The 21,971-nt window shown below is 38.4% G+C and overlaps 1 pseudogene; it reads left to right on the top strand.

Annotated features, from left to right (window-relative positions):
* The first annotated feature begins 18,384 nt into the window (after positions 1-18,384).
* Positions 18,385-19,762, top strand: LOC143533550 (putative carboxylesterase 18 pseudogene; annotated as a pseudogene).
* The last annotated feature ends 2,209 nt before the right edge of the window (positions 19,763-21,971 follow it).

The following is a 21,971-nucleotide window of genomic DNA, read 5'->3' as shown; positions in this document are numbered from 1 at the left end:
GAAATTGGTCAGACAGTTCCGGTTAAGGTTACTATTAAAGATCCAGAAGTTAGTAAAGGCGAAACGAGTAAGCCTGTTTCGAGTGTTAAGATTTCTGTTCCTAGTCCTGTCTCATCAAATTCGGACAAGACATCCGAGTCGAGTGAGACAAAAGTAGAGGAAGTGTTACTAAAACGTGGAGAGGAAAATAAACCAACTGAAAAGAATTCTCCACTAAACCCGTATGTCCCACCATATGTTAGACAAATGGGCAGTAATGCAGCCTCAACATCTAAAACAACTATTGAGACGAAAGTTGAACACAGGAGTTGTTTCAGATGCAATCAAATAGGAAACCTGATTGCTGATTGCCCTCTGAAGCAGAGATTCAGAGGTATGAGGCCTTCGAAAACTGAGAATAGAACTAACAGTAACCACTATAATGGTAAAAATGAAAACTCATCAAAGTTCAGACATTGGACTAATCCAGGTTTTCAAAGAAATCGATCACAGTTTTTCCCTGTTAACAACCAAACCATTAGTAATAATTCATTTAATTCACGAAGGTTTGGATGGCCTCATAGTCAATCTACAAGAAGGTATCCTTTTAGGACTTACAGAAATCATACTAATACTAACTTTGAAAACCAAAGTACGGGATGTATCGACCCAAGACCAATAGGTCTTGGGTCCCCAGATTTTAATCCTTTGCTTTAATCGTGCAGGAACAGTTGAACAGGGCTGCAAACAATCTATGGGTTGTGGATAGCGGCTGTTCCTGACACATGACGGGGAACAAGAATTTGTTACACGAATGGAAACCTGTTCTGGGAGGAAGAGTAAGTTTTGCTGGAGAGAGCGGTGGAAGGATTACTAGAATTGGGACGGTGACTAATGGTAAAATGACGTTAGAGAAAGTGAATTTCATTGAAGAACTAAAGCATAATCTGCTGAGTGTATCGCAGATCTGTGACAAAGATTACACTGTGCACTTTACCAAGAATGAAGCGATCGTACTGTATCCTGGTTTCAAGATACCAGAGGATTGGATAGTAATGAGGGCTCCAAGAGAAAAGAATACGTATGTTATGGACATGAGGTCGACTGAGATGGCAACAGAAGAATCTTGTCTTCTGTCAAAAGCAACTGAATCGGAGTCCGAGTTATGGCATCGAAGAATGGGGCATATTCATCTTCGGAAAATGAACTACATTGTCAAGAATGGGCTGGTGCTGGGTGTTCCTTGAAGAATTTCAACTTTGAAGACCAATGCTTATCGTGCAGAAAGGGAAAGCAACACAAGAAATCCCATCACACCAAGAATGTTAATTCAATCGTCAGTACCCTAGACCTACTTCACATGGATCTCTTCGGTCCCGTGAATGTAAAAAGCCTAGGTGGAACATCATACTGCTTGGTGATAACTGATGATTTCTCTCGATATTCTTGGGTATATTTCCTGAAGTCAAAGGATGAAACTATTCAGATGGTAATAAATTTGATTACCAAGGTTGAGAATATTATGGGGAAAAAGGTTAAATACATCAGGAGTGACAATGGGACAGAGTTCAAAAACTATCAAATGGAGATCTTCTGCTTACAGAAAGGAATAGACCACCAGTATAGCGCCCCGTATACTCCGCAACAAAATGGGGTGGCTGAGAGGAAGAACAGAATGTTAATTGAAGGAGCCAGAACCATGCTGGCTGATTCGAAACTTCTTGTGGTGTTCTGGGCTGAAGCTGTTGCAACAGCCTGTTATATCATTAATAGAGTGTTAACTGTTAAAAGATTGAATAAAACATGTTATGAACTTATGCATGGGAGAAAGCCCAACTTGAGTGGTCTCGAACCATTTGGGTCTCCGTGTTCGATATTAAAGACAAATTCTAAATTTGGTGAAATAGCCGACGAAGGTATTTTAGTCGGATATGTTGTTGGGACTCCCAACAGACGAGTCTTTAATACATCGACCAGCAAGGTTGAGGTGGTGTGTAACACTGATATCACAAGTTACAAATCACCAAAACCAAGCACGGGACCCGCTGGGGTTTTCGACTATGATAGGCTTTTTAAATCTTTTAACATTTCTTACTTGGATTGTGCAGAAGTAGATGAGAGGATTGCTACGAAGATGCTTTACGATGAGGAAGACAATTTTGTGCAATGACCGCAGTATGATGAATGTCAACCTTCCTCGTCAAATGCTGTCGATACCCCTGCTGCCTCTACAGAAGAGGAATTCTTCAATCCGTTTCACTTTCAACAACAATCACCCATTGATGAGCAACCTTCGAACTTAGAAGACAATCTGCAAGTCAGTTCGGTTCAGACTACGAGAGTTCACAAAAATCACCCTTTGGAGAACGTGATAAGTGATCTGTCCGACGGTGTATAAACAAGATAAAGCTTGAATGAGCACACCTGTGTTTACACAAGCATTAAAGATACGGGCATAATCAACGAATGCTTGTACACCTGCTTCATCAGCCAGATTGAACCAAAGAACTATCAAATGGCTCTCAAGGACAGCTCGTGGGTCGAAGCCATGCAAGAAGAGTTAGCCCAGTTCAAGAAAATGGAGGTATGGAATTTGGTTGCAAAACCGAAGAATGTGCATGCGATTGGCACCAAATGGGTTTTCAAATGCAAGAGAGATGAAAAAGGGATTATTATCAGGAACAAGGCGAGGCTGGTTGTAAAAGGTTTTAATCAGCAAGAGGGGATCGACTACAATGAAGTGTTTGCTCCTGTGGCGAGACTAGAAGCGATTCGATTGTTTTTGGCATTTGCTGCACACAAGGAGATGAAGGTGTTCCAGTTAGACGTGAAAAGTGCGTTTCTTAACGGTAAAGTCGATGAGGTAGTGTACGTTGAGCAACCTCCGGGTTTTACTGACCCAGACTTTTCTGATCATGTGTACAAGCTAAGTAAAGCGCTATATGGGCTACATCAGGCCCCTCGTGCCTGGTACTCAACTTTATCCGATTACTTGTTTAAGAATGAATTTGAAAGGGGAAGGATAGATAGTATACTGTTCGTTAAGAGAAATGGAAGAGACTTTCTTCTGGTTCAAGTCTATGTGGACGACATCATCTTCGCTGCATCAAAAGTCGCCATGTGTCAGGAGTTTGAAGCCATCATGAAACAGAGGTTTAAAATGAGTGCTATGGGTGAACTAACTTTCTTTTTAGGACTGCAGGTTGATCAGAAGAAAGATGGGATGTTCATTCATCATACTTAGTCCATGACGTTCTCAAACGCTTCAAGATAGAGGACAGCACTCCATTTGATACTCCAGTTTGCGTCAACCATAAACTGGGTGCTGATTCAGACAGTGATGCAGACGTGGACCCAACCCAATATCGGGCAATCATAGGTTCTTTAATGTACTTAACTGCTTCTAGACCTGATATTATGTTTGCAGTTTGTCTTTGTGCACGCTTTCAGGCAAACCCAAAGGAATCTCACTTGAAGGGTGTGAAGAGGATATTGCGATATCTCAAAGGCAAGCCTAAGCTGGGGTTGTGGTACACGAGAGGAGGAGACTTGGAGTTGGTCGCCTACACAGATTCTGATAATGGAGGATGCAATCAGAGTCGGAAGTCAACAAAAGGTGGATGTCAGTTTCTAGGAGGCAGATTAGTGTCATGGCAGTGCAAGAAGCAGACCTCAGTCGCCATTTCAACCTGTGAAGTAGAATACATGGCAGCATCGAACTGCTGCTCCCAGGTTCTTTGGATACAACATCAATTGCGCGTTTATGGTCTAAATTTCACTCATACTCCTATTTGCATTGATAACACTGCTGCTATCTCAGTAACTAACAATCCCGTAAAGCATAGCAAAACTAAACACATTGACATCCGTCATCATTTTATACGGGATTGTGCTGAGAAGAAACTGATTGTGCTCGAAAAGGTTGATACGTTAGATAATTTCGCTGATTTGTTTACTAAAGCGTTTGACAAAACGCGTTTTCAAAACCTTGTTGAGCTGAATGGGATGATCAATCCCGAGTAACCGTGTTTTTCATTTTTGTTTAAAAAAAAAAAAACGTCACTATCGCTTAGAATTATGTCGGTTGCCTCAGTTTGAAGGACATATCTTCGGATATGTTTGATCCTCATCTCTACTTGTAGAATATGAGGATAGCCATTAACTAGATGACTGAAAGTGACCGGGGCGGTTTATGATGTGTTTTTAAATTCTTTCGCTGAAAATTAGTCGTTCATACTTAGTTAGAAGGACACATACTCGTATGTGGTCGGTCCAGCTGACCCATAGGATCTTCAGGATAGCCGTTTACCTGAAGACTTCGACTTGATCGGGGCGATAGAAGTTAAAATTTTTTTTGGGAGATGAAATTATTTTTCAAGTCTACTACTTCGTAAGAAGTTCCTTTACTATGTTTATCAGAAAATTGATCCAACCTTGGAAAGTGATAGATATATTGATTCTGTGTGCTTAACTAGTGAAGTTATTAGGCCTAAAAGACATTAGAACAGTCATTGTATGTCATGGTAGCTTTTTGTGGTGCGTAAAAGTAGAAGTGATACTAACTAAATCTACTCGATTTTACGTGGAAACATCTTAAGAGTTGTGCATGTCTCCATATATATCTTTCCGAATGATAGGCAGAAAAGCGATTACCCAGTCATACACGAGCCCGTGAGTGTTCTGATTCCCATGAAGACAGCGTGTCAAGAAACTGCAGTGATCCAGATTCGGGACTTGCAGTTGTTTCCTACACTGAAGTTGTGTAAATATTTATTTAAAAAAAATAAAAAAAAAATAAAAAATAAAAAATAAAAATTGTGTTATTGAGACATTCTAGAGTTAATAATGTTAATACTTCTCAATCAAGATGCAAGAAAGACAACGGGAAGAAGAGTCTAAAGATCGAAGAGTACATACTACTTAATCAGACACTACGGGTCGAGGTCAACTCGGGGTGACTTGGGGAAAGCCAAATACGCTTTGAGAATAGATAGGAGGCATCATAATCTCTGAGTTGTTGCCCATTTAAGTTTTGAGCTTAATTGAACCAAATTCGTATCACAGAAACGATGAAAACCATTTTAAGTTATTTACCTGCTTACAACCTGTTTCTTTATGTCATAATACAGCTGAACATGGATCTATGTGACAGTCACGTAATTAGTATGATTCCTGTTCGGATATTTTCTAAAACGTGGTAGTCCCTGTCGAGACTGAAATTTGATCCCGTGTACTTTATTTTTAAAAAGTTTTTCTACTTATGTAGTTGTATGATTTTATACCTGGTTACTTTGTCTTGATTGTATCATTTAATTCTTTAAAGGATGTTTTAAAACTTAATTGCAAATTGTTCAAATTATAGGGGTTTGTTTTGTAAAGTTTAATACAGGCGAATTTATCCATAACTTCGCCTGCAATAGGCGAAGTTATCCATAACTTCGCCTGTATAACCTTGACCCTATATAAAGGATTTTTAAGGTCAAACTGTTTATTATTTTCATAAACCAGCGAACTTACTTCCGTAACCCTAAGCGAACTTATCGAATCGAATCCTCTGTGTTAATTTTTTCTCGATTTCAACTCTGATTAAAGGTGTGTAGGGTTATTGTATCAAATATTCACTGTCATTGATGTAAATCAAAGTGTATTTTGACCCGTTTCGTGACCTCGGTCTTTCGAAACCTCACCACCCGATTTTCAAACTTGTTATTACGTGGTCGTAATCATAGTGATCGTCTAGATCTTCATAATATCATGTGTTTATCACCGAACATTCTCCAAATTGATCCAAATCAGTTCGTTTGAAAGTCTAATCTGTCGCTTATTCATATTCGGCGAAGTTACAGTTTAGGCGAAGTTATCCTCAACTTCGCCTAAGGTTTAACTTCGCCTGATATTTAATTATGTAACAGTATATGAGGCGAAGTTGTGGTTAGGCGAAGTTATCATTAACTTCGTCTAGCCCTTTTTATTTAATATTTATTAGGCGAAGTTCAAGTTGAGGCGAAGTTGTTCCCAACTTCGCCCCACCTCTAACTTCGCCTATACAGAATAAATCATAACTTCGCTCATGGTAAAAGGCGAACTTGTGATTTGCCTCGACGATTCTCTAACTTAGTTTGTTTGTTGCAGAAATGGCAGCTGTAGCTGGAGCAGGCGGTGCAGGTGGTGATGAAGGTGGAGACAATAACCGACAGTTTTTCCCGGGGCATAACATGTACATCACCTTGGACCCGGATGCGAGCGGTGTTGATGATTTCCGCGAGATCATCACGTTCCTACTCCGCTCGCGTATATTCCACGCGATTACCACAACACTGCCGAAATCTTTGCCAAACATTGAAGATTTCTAGCAGACAGTGGAATATGACTGTCGAGTCGAGCCCCCGGTTATGCGTGCAACGGTCAACAATCAGATAGTACAGTTCTCATCTGAACAGATCAGGGTGGCTTTGCGGTTTGGAGATGAAACGAGAGACGATCCTACCGACTTTGTAGCTCCATTCCGAGATGGTGCGTTTCTGAGAATGGGATATTCTGGTCCCTTGGGGGATACTCAGAGACGCAAGGGGTTCTTGCTAGACCAGTGGCGCTTTCTCATGCACATGATGATTGTGTGCATGTCTGGGAGAAAGGCTGGTACAGATGGTATGGGCGCGACCATGCAGTCGGCGATGACTGCACTGACTTACAATAAGCGTTACAGCTTTAGTCAGATGGTATTCTACGAGATAGATCGTCAAAGACGAGCGGTGGCGCGTGAGAGATTTCTCATGTATCCAAGATTCCTCAAAATGATCTTGAATCATGTTGCTCCCACGCTACCTCAACGCCGCCCAATCAGATATGTGGAAAGTGTAAGTAAAAGGATCTTCGCTCAGTGCAGATCATCCAGTGCGAGGAGCAAACCTAAGCTCCGTCCTCGACATACTCCATTATTCGGGTACTTGATCAACCCAGAGTATGTTCCAGCTCGTGGGGACGAGTTTCGGGATCCTCAACCACAACAGGCTGGAGCACCTCAAGCTATACCTGCTGCTCCTATTGTGTCACCGGAGGAGAATGTAGACCTTGATGCAGAGTTTGGCGGTCAAGGATTCTTTGAATTGAGCGGGTTGATTCTGAAGAGAATGTGCAAGTCTTGGTTGAAAGGGTTTCTAGTGTGAATGTTACTAGGGCAGCTACAACGGTGGCTGATTCAGATTCTTCAGATGAAGATGTGGCTGAAGCGAGACGGATTTTAGTAACACAGGAAAGAATTCATGGGAAAAGAAAGAGAGCCGATGATGACAGTGATTCAGATTTTGAGGAAGAAGTTCATCAGTTGGTTCGTAGATCAAGAAGGGAGAGGACAGGTGCAGGTTCGGGAGCTGGTGAGAGCTCAAGAATGATTCGTTTCACTCCACCCGCACTGTCCGGTATGACTATAGTCCCTTCATCGTTGCCAGTTACAAGGCCAAGCGCCACGGACGTTCCCGTGGTGGCTACCTCATCTTCATTCGGCCTCCCTCCCACTTCATTCCAGCTATTGACTCCTGAGATTGTATCCTTGCCACCTCCAACTCTTACTCCAACGGAGGTCGTGGCAAGATTTATTGAGTCGACGGTTGTAGCTACTGCAGGGTTGTCGGTTACGATACCACCTGCGGTTACGTTTACGCCTACTTCTGAGGTCCCAGTTACATTGGAAATCCCTCCTCAGTACACTCAAGATATATCACATCTGAGGTTTGATTTTGATGCAACCTTATCTGACTCGGAACGAATAGCAGCGCTTGAAAGGGTCGTGGCAGAACAATCAAGGGTAAATCTTATCCAGACCCATGCTATTCAGCGCCTCGTTGCAGAGAATCAGATACAGTCGTCCCAGCTGATCGAACATGGAAAAATAATTGATGCTTTGAAACAGTTCTTGGCATCTCAGGGGGAGACGAGCTGTAAGGGTGATGAGCTGAGGACTAAGAGGCGTAATGATCGAGACGATGATCCCAATGCATCGAAAGGTGCAGGTGGAGAGTTGCCAAGAACTGAATAAGCTCTTGGGACTTCTACATTTTAGGGGGAGTCAACAAGTGCAGCTGGCGGATCGGGTGATGATGTGGTGGTCGTGGATGAGGAGATGATGGATGATGAGTTTATAGGTGATGATGATGTATTACCGGTTGAAGAGATAGAGAAGATTGGTGCAGAGATTGTTATTGATAGTGAGATTGAAGAGGGAGAGATTGTAGAGGAGAATGTTGAGCATGAGATTCCGGATGTTGATAAGGCAGATATGAGTCAAGATATGGGAAGTGATGAGACTGAATGGGAAGAGCAGCCAAGATGGAAAGAAGGCTACGCTCAGTGGTTTGTAAAAACGAAGAAACCGGCGGTCCCTACTATGTCCAAGAAAAGTTACAACATTAGAGGTTATGCTGAATTGAAAAAGGGGATTATATGTTGGTTATATGATGAGCATTTGAGGCTCTTTGTGATTAAAAGGTATGATGGTGTTCAGTACTTCAAGAGGCTGTTGAGATCGTTGAATACATTGCCTGAGTATGAAGTGAAGGACTTAGCCAGATTGGGGTTGATAAACAGAAGTGATGATAACATGGCTAGAGTCATTGGGAAGATAGTATGGAAGGAAAGTATAAAGGAAAAGAAGTTCGAGCTGTTGAAACCACAAAAGGGAAAACTTATTGAAGACAAAGATAGAGGAATGAGTGCAGATGGCAAGCCTTGGATGATCATGAAGTATAAGCCGTTCCGGTGTCTAAAAGAAGTGCCGATGAAACAAATGCCCAAGGATGTGCTCAAAGATCTGAAGTGGTGGTATGTTGATTGTGAAACAGCTGAGGCAGTAATGGAGGATGAAGATGAACAAGAGCTGCTGAGAGTGTATGATCCAATGCATCTAGTGAACTTGTCTCAAGCCGATCTGCAGGTGCTGAACGAGAAGAAGATATTTTATATTCCTGCTTGGAAAGAAGAAGCGAAGAAATATCAAAGAATAGTTTCGGTTTGTGTACGAGAAGGAGTTCATGCTTAAAGATGAAGATACAAGATTGTTGAAGATTACAAGACACGTACTTGAAGATTGAGATATGAAGCTACTACCAAGGGGGAGTCTGTTGGTACATGATGTCAGTAGTTCAGTATATAGTGTCTGTAATCGAGTTAGTTGGATTTGTGTTTTGTATTAAGCGAAGTTCTCACAAGTTAGCTTGTTATAGGCGAACTTGTGGAACAAGCGAAGTTAGGAACAACTTCGCCTAAACATGCTAGGCGAAGTTGTCGTGCTTTATAAGCTGTTAGGTTACGGCTGAGTTTATGGATCAGAGATAGTTTTCAGTTTACGAGTTATTGAGTTTGTGTAATCGGTGATCAGTGAATCACGTGTTTCCAGTTGCAATACAACGTGTCTTTGTTTATTGTAACGTGTGTTTAATCGTGTTATCGTGTATCGTCTTCTACGCTCGTATCGTCTTACGTAGGGATTCCGCACCTACGTAGAACGAGATATTCCGTGTAGATCCGGCTGGGAACCTACACTCTCACTCTTCCTCATCCATGTCGTCTTGGTCGAATATGTCATCATGATTCCTTGATACCTTGTTCGATGAGGACGAAGCATTATGTTGTGACATAAGAGCTAGAAACTCCGGGTCGCTAAAAATTCGATCTAGTTGAGCCTATAAGTAAAAAGAATAATTAATTACTAACATGTATGGGTCAAAATTACCTAATCCAAATTACCAAAATAAAAATATATATATATATATTTTTACTGGTGTAAAGAATGGCTGTGATGTCGGCTCCTTATCATATTGATCCGTGACACTCGAAGATGCGGCTATAGAAGGCTTAGGCCCGATACCTCTCGTACACCCGCGTCGACGACCCAACACCTTTTCAAATATTCCGACCGCATTTGAAATCGGCTCATCAGTTTCTTCAAATTCGCCTTCGCTATTAGGCTCAGTTTGCTCCTCGATCTCTCTCCTTAATTCATTCTATATTTTATAACAACACAAAATATGATTAATATATTTGAAAAATATACTTCAATAAATATATGTGAAAAATATACTTTAATAAATACATACATATTGACGCTCCGCCACCTCACTATCAAAAGTGCCATCCCGTCGACAATGAGCTTTCTTAAAAACTTGGAGCTCGTTCAGGCGGCGCCGTATAACATTAAATATTAATATGCAGACAATAAATATATATATATATATATAATTTTTGTATGTGTGTGTAAAAATATAAATCATTACATTTTTGTAGCCATAGCTGCTATAGGATGCCGTCCCCCCCTGTTTGTGTATTGCTGCTTTTGTCGGTTTGCTGTGTTGACTGACGACCAGTTTTCATGTGACACGGTCTGGAAAAGGTTGATAGATTTCTTCCAGTTTTCGTCACTCATCTCCGTGGGGGGTTTGCTCTTTGTTAAGTCTATATTAGCCTTTCCACCCACAGCCGTATAATGGCCTTTTGCTTTGCTTTTTCGATCTCTATATCGCTTTGAGATCACAAAGTCAATGCCACCCCTTAACAGATTTTTTTGTGGATCTTGCTCTATCTCTTGTAAATTGAAGTATCGCTAGAAGCAATTAAAAGAAATTAGTTAATTAAATAAAAGACAAATAATTAAATGAAGAATATTCAAATTAACAAATCACTTACACCAAGATGCTCGAACAAAGCATTTTTCTCCGCTTCAGACACATTCGCCCAACTTTCCTTGTCAAAGGCGATGTTCCTCCCCATGTATATTCCCACTTCGCGAATAAACATGTCGGCAACCTCACCAATCGGAATGAATGTAGCACTCCTGTCAAATATGAGGGACAAAGGCCCCCCATTTTTCTTGTATGCAGCTGCCAATTTCTTATTTTTGGCAGGACCTCGTCCCTTACGTCGAGGAGGTAAAGCTACAAATACAATTAAAATTTATTGGTCACAACATGTATAAATATAACAATATATGTATTTATAATAAATGAATAAAATATAGTAAATAAATAAATTATAGTAACCCTTACCATCCTCCTCGTGTACACCTCGCCGAAAACCACCTGGAGGTGGCAGATCCTCAGCACCATCGCCGCCATGTCCTCGAGGCATGACGTCCGCCATGATCTGAAAAGTTATAAGATATGCAATACAAATATATAATACGATTCAAGTTTTCTATTGCTACATAAAAATACAAAGTTTTCTTATAACCACATACAAATACAAATTACAACTATTATTTTAATCAAACTCTCCCTCGAATTCTTCAGTGTCTGCCTCCGATCCCTCTGCCTCCTATCCCTCCGTGTCGTACTCAAAATCATCCTTGTCATTATCACTCTCGTCATCAGACAATGTATTAGCGGTAACCGTTGGTGGATTAACTTCAGTTGACTTCTCACCCACAGTGACATGAGAAGACGTGTTTAACAAGTATTGAGTAAAGGCAATGGAAAGTAAACAATTAGATGAAGAATTGTTATGAACAACGTCAAGATCTTCTACTAAGTCATTGTCAACATTTTTAGCATTTTCAACGCGGCCATCGTTTAATGTAGGTGGATCCCAAATTTTTCGATGATTAACATTCTCGACAACCCATCGGTGGTTATTATTTTGGTTTCCTCGACAAGGTTCTTGAATGTAAAACACTTGTTTGACTTGTGAAGCAAATATGAGTTGATCTTCTTTGTCCTATTCGTGCTCTATGTTGATACTGGTGATATTATTATCATGTCTAACACCCCTTCGAGTATCATACCACTTGCACCGAAATAGGACAGTTGAATACCCATTTCCATAACACAACTCAATGATCTCTTCTACTTGGCCATAGTATTCCTCATGGTTCACTCCTCCTGCTAGAACCCCGGAGTTTTGCGTTGTTCGTTCTACGTCATGACCACGCACTATAAACCGAACACCGTTGACTATGCAAGCCCTGTAAGTAAGGCATTTATTTCCGCATCCATTGACAGAGCATACAACTCTGGGTGGAATTCAGGAGAATTTTGTACATTCATTGAATATAACTAACAAATATAGAATAATGCATTACTTCATCAGGTAAATGCATAATTAAATGAAAAGGGAAATACCTAATAGATTATATGGTTTACCTTCTCGAGAAACCACTTTGGAAATTTAGTTTTAACGTCATTTTGGGGATGTTCATATCTGAATTCACTAAGTCGACGACAAAAATATAGACCCAATAAGGAAAGAGAAAATACTTAGTTGATTATAAAAAGTTAAAGAGATGAGTGCTTACTTCATATAGTCCCTAACTTCTTGACAGCTATCGAGGACAAACCATTCGAAATTGACCTTCTCATTGATAGTAAGATATTTGATCTTCTTGGCTAGCCAGGCGACATTTAGACTCAAACACCCACAACTTAGTTTTTTTGACAATGGCATCTTCGTTTCTGTCGGGGCGATTGAACCGAGTTTGAACATCTCGAAGATACATCGAACAAAATGATAGAGCCTCTTCAGCAACATAACCTTCAGCTATAGAACCTTCTGGCCTTGCCTTGTTTCTAACATAATGTTTTAGTTTTTTCATATACCTTTCAAATGGATACATCCATCTCATACAGACTGGACCTCCACGAAGTGCTTCATCTGGTAAATGCAAAACTAAATGAACCATAATGTCAAAAAACGCCGGAGGATATGTCAACCTAACTTGCATAATATCAAAAGAATGGCTTTCTTTGCTTTCTTCATATCATCTACCAATAGTGTTCTTGAACAAAGCTGCTTAAAGAACGTGTAAAGGTCTACTATAGGCGTATAAATATCTTTGGTCAAAAACCCTCAAAAACCAATCAGTAACAAGCGTTGCATGAGAATATGACAATCATGAGATTTCAATCCAGTAATGTTAGAGTTGTTATCTGTGACTCTCTTGCTCATATTAGATCCAAACCCATCCGGCAGTTTAACATCTTTTATAAATTGACAGAAAAGCTTTCGATCACCGACCTTTAGTGAGTATTTTGGGTGGGGCCTATAAAACTTGTTACCCTTTCGTTCCAACCATTGTGTTCTTCGAATATTTAGATTTTTCAACTCGACTCGTGCATTTGCCGTGTCTTTGGTTTTATCGTTCATTAGAAGAGTACCCAGTAAACTATCACACAAATTTTTTCGATATGCATTACATCTAAGTTGTGCTTCAGCTGGAGAGAGGACCAATACTCAAGTTCAAAAAATATGCTTCATTTGTTCCAGTTCAACTCGAAATCCTCTCGCTTTATCTTAACACCTCCATAATCGGGATGCTTGCCCGGTACACGATAGAGTAGACGACTGAGTTGATCTTCTATGTCAGCAGCACTAAATTGTTTCGGGGGATCTTGTCTCGGGCTCACCGTTAAAGTCCAAACTTTTTCTCCACGCATGGTTAGCATGCAAGAATCAGCGGTGACTAACATATACGACTTTATTTGTTACATGCATTGAAGGAGTGTCTTCATTACAAGTCGGGCATGCCTTGTAGCCCTGCCCGCTCCAACCAGATAGACTACTACGAGCTGGAAAGTCATTTACGGTTCATAATAGCACCGCCTTCATTGTGAAGAATGTGTTTGTCGCCGCGTCTTTAGTACGTACGCCTTCTATCGACTCATACCCCATGCCAATCTTCTTTAATGTCTTTTTCGCTTCATAATGAGAAGCGGGAATCTTGTTGCCTTCTGGGTGTGAAGATTGCAATAGCTCGAAGTGCTCATCAAGCGAACTATTAGTCCATTTGTTTTTCACCTTTATATGCATAAGCTTTGTTAAAAAGTTGAGGGAAGAAAACTTGGTACAACCAGGATATAATTCTGACTGGGCTTCTTTTAACAACTCTTCAAAATCATCACGGACATCGCTACCGAGTCCCTATCATCAACGTTGGTATCCTCTTCCCTACGCTCATTCATTACGTCTTCGATAACGTCAGCCATATCGTTAGTTTACGTAATCTCGTCTACAATCACAACTGGAGGAATTAAACTTTCGCCATGATAGATCCACTCAGTATACGTCCGACAAAATCCATATGCACGTATATGACCTTTCATAGTTTTGTAAGGTATTACTAAAGAATTCCGACATTTTTAACACGCACATCTTACAAAGCCTCTGCTATCAACTTGCTTTTTGCACATCTCGATAAAAGACTGGAGTATTTGCCATACTCATTTGATCTAATGCTTGGATTGGGGTAATCCAATTTTTATCGGCGGACATGATCATACAACTGAAACATAATTTAGGGTTTCAGGCTACGGGAATATATTGGAAGATTGTTTAGACGGCGATTGAGTATTTACAAGGGTAGGCTGCTAAACCCACCTTTTTAATACTTTATCTCATATATGAATATGTGTTATACGATTGTTTGTTTATGAAAAATTCGGCAGCTCCCAAGTATATATATATATATATATATACCCGAGGAGCAAAAGGAAAATGACAACCGAATCTTTCTTAAATGAACAATCATATAATACACATTCACATCCTAAATGAGATAAAGCATTCAAAAGGCAGTCCCAAAACGAAGACAACCCAAAATTGATTTCTAAATCAATTTTGGGCGGGTATTCTAAGTTTGTGATGAGTAAAATGAGTGGCCCGCAGCATGAGATTCTCATGGTTCTTTGATAAGTTATGATTTACATGGTGGACTTTATAATAATTTCATTACACTAGTATATTTGAATATTAAAATAATAAGTAAACTTTGAATACTTGAATAATATTTAAATAATCGGCACCTTTGTTTATAAAATAATATTTGAATAATAAAATAATAATATTTGAATAATATTTAAATAATCATCACCGTTGTTTATAAACACAATTCAGTTCTAATTAACAGCGGTGTTCGTGGTCCGGTTTTGACGGTTTCTAGATCAAAATGTGAACCAAACCACTAATCACAGTTTTTTATTATAAAAACCGAAACCGAACCAAACCGTTTTCGGTTTGGTTTCACGGTTTTTCAATTTGTAGTTTGCTTTTTTGATTAGAATTCAAAACTAAAAATATTTGTAACTAAAAGACATGTGCATTTTTTAGAAACATTTATATGTTGATTCAAATGATAGGTGAGATAAAAAAACGAATGATATCTAATTTTTATATTATAGTGCATTAATATACTTAAACATCCTACTTCACAATTGAAAAAAAGTGACTAATAATGTACTAATATAACTTTAATATTTTATCCCAACTAATATAGATCTAAATTCATTACAGTTCGGTCCGGTTTTTTACAGCCGGTTTGCGAGATAAACCGTTTGCTACGGTTTCAAACCGAACCATGAAGACCCTACTAATTAACACCACATATCAGTCTAATTAACACCATTGTTCAAACACAAACATCAGTCCTAATTAACATGTTAAAATAAACCGATCGGTTCACTTTGCTATTTATAAAATAAAAAAATCAGCAATAAACCTAAAATTATAAACAAACAAAGATGAATACATACATTTCCCGGGTGTCGGAGTGGTGGCCGGCAAGTGGTGGTAGCGTCGGAGTGGTGGACGGAGAGGTGGCTGGCGATTTTCCGGGTGTCAGAGTGGTGGCCGGCGGGGCGGGGGGGGGGGGGGGGGCAGCGTCGGAGTGGGCACGGAGTGGTGGCCAGCAGCGGCGATTCCCGGCAAGTGATGGCTGGCAGTGGCGATTCCCGGCAAGTGGTGGCTGGAGACGACAATTGGGAGAGAAGAGAGATGTGTGAGAGCTGAAAAAGAGAGGGAAAGAAGATAGATATTCCCGGCAATGTTATAACACTTATTAGCGGCGACAACTTCGTATAAAACCCTAGCCTTGGATCAACACAACAATCAACGGCCCATATCCGTTAAGACGCGTATCAAGGGCGTCGTCGCTAATAACCCGTCGCCGCTAATAAAGTCGCCGCTAATACGCTTTTTTTTTGTAGTGATTGCCCATCTACATTTGTTAGTATTAATTTTCAAAAAGAGCGCTCCTTCGAAAAGACCATGGGACCTCGGCTTTAACCAGTCAGAAGCATGATCACCTGTTTGTTACTCTGTCCAAAATTTTATAAAATGTATATATTATAAAAAAATTGATATAGAAGCGTTTAAAAAGTATATAAAAATTGTTAAAGAATTGACCCAATGATCGTTAAAAGCTTGTAGTCTACCACATTGTGAATTAGGTTCTTGTCGCCCCCATCCCAAGATTACTGATCCGCGAATGGTAGAGTGCCCAAGGATGATTTGACACCTGAATGAATGTATAATATTTTAGTTTAATTTGTTACACTTCGGTTTTGAGAAGTTAATATTATTGAGTCAAAAACTTTTTTTTTACTATATGCAGATAATGTGACTAAAAATTACAATTACTATAAATATATAAATTTGCATACTTAGTAGGAAAAATCAAGATAATGTTGGAACGGAAAAAAGAAAGAAACATTACAAAAGTTCATAAATTTAGCATTAAGATTTATACTATTAAAATTTTTAAGTTAGTTCTCAGATTACCTTTACTTGAGCTTTGACTCTCAAAAGTCGAACCAAAACCAAGTATTAGGCTAGAACCTTTTAACAAAAAACTTTTTTGAATTTTAAAACATTCCAAATTAGTCCTTTGTTCTCAAACTAACACGAAATCAAAATAACAACTTAAAACCTAGCTGACTTTTTACTAAAATAAAAGTCAATAGCACACTAATCTTTGATTTGTAGTCAAATGAACCTAACGCATTGAATTTTGAGACAAAATTACCCTTTCACACATATATCAAATTGCCAATCTGGGGCTGCTACTGATTAAGTTTGACCAAAATTAATCTGCTGCAAATTAAGCCCAAATTGAATATGTTAACAATATGCTTGTTGCCTGAATTACCAATATATCTTTTTAAAGACCCTTACGTCCATTAACGCTCGCTAGTTTACGTTTGTTAAGTTCGTTAGTTTACGTCCGTTAATATATTTTATATTAGCTTTAATAAAACCTTTACGTCCAACACATAATTTTTTAAATTACTTTAAACTGATTTTAGCTCAATTATGTACGTTCAACTATGTTCAATTATGTTCGGTTGTTATGTTCATGAACCATTTGTTTTGTACTATTAATGAATGAACACAAACAAAAAATTCCATTTTTTCACAGTCTAAGTGATACAAACAAAACTAGTTCGTTAACTATACGATCTTACTACTAGCACCCTTGCTCCATGTAATACCCATAATACCATAAGAAAATTCCAAAAGCAAGCATGACTGGTATATAAATAATCATAATAATCGAGCAATTATAAATTTCGTTTTCAAATTTGATACAATAATATCCATGTTTGACAATCATTATATTTCTTTCTTCGTTAAATCTAATTAGAGCATTTGCCTTTTGCTTCAACTAATAAGAACCCTACTTAAGATAAAAATAGCGATAACAAACCGCAAATGGGTCACAAAAATGAATCTTCCTACTCATAAAATTACCTAAATTAGCGACTAAATCAGCATGCTATTTTTACATATGAATTGAAAATTAAGGGAATACAAGAACATTTAACATTTTTACCTATATTTAACATTGGACAAAATAACTCAATTTGTTAAATATTGGAATCCAACTAGCCTTTATATTATTTAATAACCGTAACGGCATTATTAGTAATTGGCACAAGAGCTTTGTAAGTAACTAGTTATGACCTATCTTTCTTGGCAATTGCCAAAATGTGATTTGTCACTTATACATATATCAGAAGTTGAATACTAGGTTTAATTTAAAAGAACCCATCATAGTTGAAAGCCGAGCGCCAAGTTGAAATATGTTATCGTCATTTGAAAAACACTACTGAAGACAATATTTGGTGAAAGTTTATTTAATTTGAAAGAAATAATTCAACTTGGCCATGGTTTCCAACCATCCTCTTTCGTGACAGTTGCCCATCTACATTTGTCAATATTAATTTTCATTTATTTAGTACAAAATGTTTGCCATTTGTAAAACTAAAACGTTGAAAGTTTTTTTAAAAAAGTGACGGCTTATCTGAAATAAAAAGTGACGGACAAACATTCAATGTAAAACAAGTTAACGAAGGGGAAAATCATGAATAGAGCCTTTTATTTTTGACAAAACTAAAAAGTTGTAATAGACATTAGTTATTGACTGAAGATGAATTTTTTAATTCAACTAGACCCTGACCATGACCAACCTTTTTGGTGTGAACATGCAGGTGAAGGTTTCATTTGACTGAAATATTGAAATAATCAAAGATGGTGTGATATAACGTCGCATATTTTGCAGTATAAATAGAGTTGATGTGTTTAGCATTTGTCACACAACCTGAATTTTGAATACGTACCTCTCTGATCACAAAAGTCTTTCAATTAATTATGGAATCATCAGCAGCAGCGGAAACTCCGAAATCTCAGCTATCCTTGCCCTTGAGAACACGAATTGTACTATCGGCAATAGACCTTGCAATCGACCCACTTCTCCGGGATGACGGCACGGTGCCCCGCGGTCTTCTCAATCTCGTGGACTTTCAGATCCCGGCATTGTCCATACCCGTCAACGGTGTCAAGACACACGATGTCATGGTGGATCCAACTCGCAATCTCTGGTTCCGTGTATTTTTCCCCACGCAATACGCTGAAGAAGATCTCCCGGTGATGGTGTACTTTCACGGCGGTGGATATATTTTCCTCTCCCCGGATGTGGCGATATTAGACTATGTGGGCCGCAAGTTCGCGAGCGAATTGCGTGCCATTGTTGTTTCTGTCGACTACCGTCTTGCACCAGAGAACCGACACCCTTCCCAACATGACGATGGGTTTGATGTGCTGAAATTTCTGGACAATGAAGATAACCGGTCAAAATGGCTGCCGGAGAATTCCAGCATTTCACGGTGCTTTATCGTCGGTGATAGCGCTGGCGGACACCTAGCTCATCATGTGACTCTAAGAGCCTCCCAATTCAAATTCCAGCAACTCCAGGTACGACTTAACTATATATATGTATACATATGCTACTGGATTCATGCATTATTATCCGTATATAAACATATCTAATTTCCTAGTTTGAAAAATCAACAACTTCGTATCTTTCTAATTGAAGCATCGTACACACGTAAGTTGTATTTTGTAAGAAATTAAGAAGAAATGAGTGATCTAAAATCCAACAACAAATACCACCCGCATGATTGCTGATGAACAGTATGATGGCTTGTAGGTAATTGGGCTAGTGGCGATCCAACCGTTTCTCGGCGGGGAGGAGCGAACAGATTCTGAAATACGGATGGATGGATCAGTACCTCTCGTGACAATGAAGCGGACAGATTGGTTTTGGAACGCGTTCATGCCCCTAGGTGAACCCTTCAACCGAGACCATCCTATCATCAATGTTACGGGGCCCAATGCCGTGGACATATCCAAAATGGATTTTCCCGCGACAATGTTGGTCGCGGCTGGGTTTGATACCCTCCGGGACCGACATATAAGGTACTACCAGTGGCTCAAGAAGTCCGGGAAGGAAGCGTACTTGATTGACTACCCAAACACATTTCATGAGTTCTTTCTCTTCTCGGAGTTGCCAGAATCCGATCAACTTATGTTAGATATGAAGGACTTCATTAACAAGGTCTTAAATAAGGTATTGACGAAAAGCCTCCAAACACTAAATATTTTGTTTCTGTTAATTTGTTCATGTATTTCATAATATTCATTTCACATGCTCAATTATCCTTTGTATATTGCTTGCTTTCAGGTTTAGAAGATTTACATTGACATGGGGTTTATGAAAAGACTAATAATATTATGAACTTTTATTCATTTGTATGTTATTTCCTTTGATTATCTTTTCATTTTTTAAATAAACACAAGTAGCTTTTATGCTAAAATATTTGTAAATATGTAGTATCATATTTACCTTCTTCTTCTGTGCATTTGAGTTAATGTATATTGTACGTAACTGAATTATAAACGCTCTTTAATCCTCCATTGTATTAGTATTATTTACATGCTGGTTTATTTATTATGTTTTATTATGTTTTTTGGCATTCATATGTGTGTGTGAACAATCCAGCTTGAATACAAACAATTAAGAACGAATTCATTTATTATTCTGATTTTAAAAATATTAAAATCACAAGAAAATTGAATATATTTGATTTTATATATGTGTTGTAATTATTTCTAACTTCTATGTTCAAAAATTAAAACGTATATTCCAATAAATCAACTTGACGGGTTTTAATTCGCATAACTCAAAACACTTGGAAAACTAGGTTGTAAGCAACCAAACAACTCAAAGCTCATAAATTTGGTTTTTTGCATGTTTCTTTTGGATAGATTCCAGATAAGCTCCGTATGATTATACACATTTTGCAATACCTTTGATCCGCTTTGACTCTTGGCTAAAACCATCCAGTTATGCGAATATATAAACGGCACATTTAGTTATTTACTACAACAAATTTGTTGAAACAACCGGTTAACATAATTGACAATATTTAGGATTTACGTATATATTTATATTACATATCATTATCACATGAATGTGTGCAACCGTAACATCCCGAGATTTCGTTTGATAAACTTTAAGTATTTAATTGAGGCAACTGATTTATATTAAATATAAAGAAAATAATGAGATTTGGTAGTTAAAGAGGGTAATGTGGAACTATCCTAATACTTTACTAATAATCAACCCAACCTCATCTCCTTTGTTAGAACAAAAACGGTTCTACAAGCTATGGAAAAAGAGTAGAAAGAGAAACTCAGAGGAAAACTAGAAACACCCTTCTTGTATCCAAACTCATTAGTAAAGAATTAAGGATTATGTTTGGCAAAGATTAACTATATCAAAGGTTTATGTTAATTCCAAACATCATCGAATCTCAACCACAAGGTTTGGTTTGGTTCGGTTCGGTATAAGGTACTTGTCGACTAAAAAGCTTTATTAACGGTTTTGCATAGGACCACAAAGGATTGATAATCGAGGTGTGTGGAATATAGTAACGATGCTAATTTATTTACAAGACTAAACGGTTCGAGCACCCGTAACAAATTGAATTATGGTTTCTCAAAAACTGAAGTAAGTCTTCGCATGTTATTAAGTAATCACATGCATGGTAGTAGTTGAATTGATATAGTTCATGCAATGTATTGTGTCGGACGGTATAGGTATCGCATAGATATATAGTTACCGCAAGGATATAGTTATAGCATAACACATTTTTCATCTAAGTTTTGGGGTTTAAGCGACAACTTTGGCCGTGGGATTACTTTAACAAGTTTGCTTAATTATGTGAATCAATTGTTTTGCCGCTATCAGATTAATGTGAGCAAAAGACAATGGGCTATGTCCTAGTGGTATTCGAGAGTGTGTGGGCTTATTTATTTATTTATTTATTTTGCCAAAATGGCAGGGCTCGAGCATGAAAAGGAGGTAGTGGAGTATTTCTCAAGTGCAAATGTGGTGCGGGATAAACTTTCTTGGTAGAGTTTTACTATTTTCAAAAGGGTCAACTCCTATTTTGAAGTAACTCCTTGAACCAGCCCTGCATGTCCCAACCAACCATTTGAACATTACTAATTTGTTGCTAGCGAAAAGAACATCCATTTCAAGGGAAGAAGATGCAACAAAAATAACCACCCATATTATAAATAAAACAAAATAGTTAGAAACAGTTACCTAATTCAGCTTAGTGGAATGGGTTTGATATAGGATATTTTTTGCTTGCAAAAACAAGACACCAATGAATAAATTGAGCATGCAAGCGAATGAAGCTGACTTAGGGAACTGAGCAAGGATAATATTCTTGGGTTAACACTCGTTCTTGATTACAATTCATATGAATTAACGAGTATGAGAACACATAAACATTTAACATTTTTAGATATTTCATGTAACAGCTATTTATATTTAATATTGGACAAAATAACTCAAATTGCTAAATATTGGAAGCCAACAGGCCTTT

This window comes from Bidens hawaiensis, unplaced genomic scaffold, assembly GCF_021521415.1.
Source record: "Bidens hawaiensis isolate Kalapana, Puna unplaced genomic scaffold, B.hawaiensis_p1.1 tig00000760_1, whole genome shotgun sequence".
Lineage (NCBI taxonomy): Eukaryota > Viridiplantae > Streptophyta > Magnoliopsida > Asterales > Asteraceae > Bidens > Bidens hawaiensis.
Note: the sequence above shows the minus strand (reverse complement) of the source record. Positions and strands in the feature narration are given on the sequence as shown.